This window comes from Myotis davidii, unplaced genomic scaffold (genome assembly GCF_000327345.1).
Source record: "Myotis davidii unplaced genomic scaffold, ASM32734v1 scaffold339, whole genome shotgun sequence".
Taxonomy (NCBI): Eukaryota; Metazoa; Chordata; class Mammalia; order Chiroptera; family Vespertilionidae; genus Myotis; species Myotis davidii.
In genome coordinates, this window is record NW_006290778.1 from 312,346 (window position 1) to 313,317 (window position 972).

The window sequence follows — 972 nt, forward strand, 5'->3', positions numbered from 1 at the left end:
AAATTGTCATAAAGCATATACTCCACTGGGGTTAAATAAATACAGAACTGGGTGCTGCATGCTACTGCTCATCTATACTAATAAAAGGGTAATATGCTAATTAGACCAGAGGTCTTCTGGACATCCATCCTTCTGTACAAAGCCATGGTGGCGGGGGCCAAGGCAGAGGCAGTTAGTGGTGATCAGGCAGGCAGGCGGAGTGGTTAGGGGCAATCACACAGGCAGGCAGGTGAGTGGTTGGAGCCAGTGGTCCTGGATTGTGAGAGGGGACAGGCCAGGCTGAGGGGCTCCCCCCCCACACACCGCGCCCCCCCACCCAAACCCAGACATGTGCCCTTGGCCAGAATTGAACCTGGGACCCTTCAGTCCGCAGGCTGACGCTCTATCCACTGAGCCAAGCCGGCTAGGGCCGGGCCTCTAGTTTTATCTAAGTTGCTCCCACACTCAGAGTAATGAAAAGAAGAAATGCGGGTACATTTTGCACTGGGACACATTAACATCCAACCAACAACCTTTGTCCTGGGAACTGAGCGCTTCAATGCCCGGCTTTGAAGGCCCCTGGGACTGAAGGCGGGCAGGAGAGAGACGCCACAGGCAGGAGGCCAGTGGACCTGCTCTAACTGCCCTTTGGCAAAACCTTTTCTAACACGCGGTGCACAAGCTACATTCCCACCTAGAGATGGAAAATCATTGTTTTCTGGGCTTCACCCTCTACCACCTCGAACCAACTATGCCAAGATTTTCCCAGTTCACCAGGATCTGGCATGAACACACTCTTCTATTTTTATCGATTTTAAGGGGACAATTAAGTGACCCATTTTTACAAAACATACACAAAGCGACACAGTCCAAAGTCCAAACCGCAGGCAAAGTCAATGACTAACCCTCCGCAGGGCAAAAGGAAAGCGCGCAGGGAACACACCGGAGAGGCGCCTCCGGGAGCTGCTCTGAGCGCAGTCCGGGCTGCGGCTT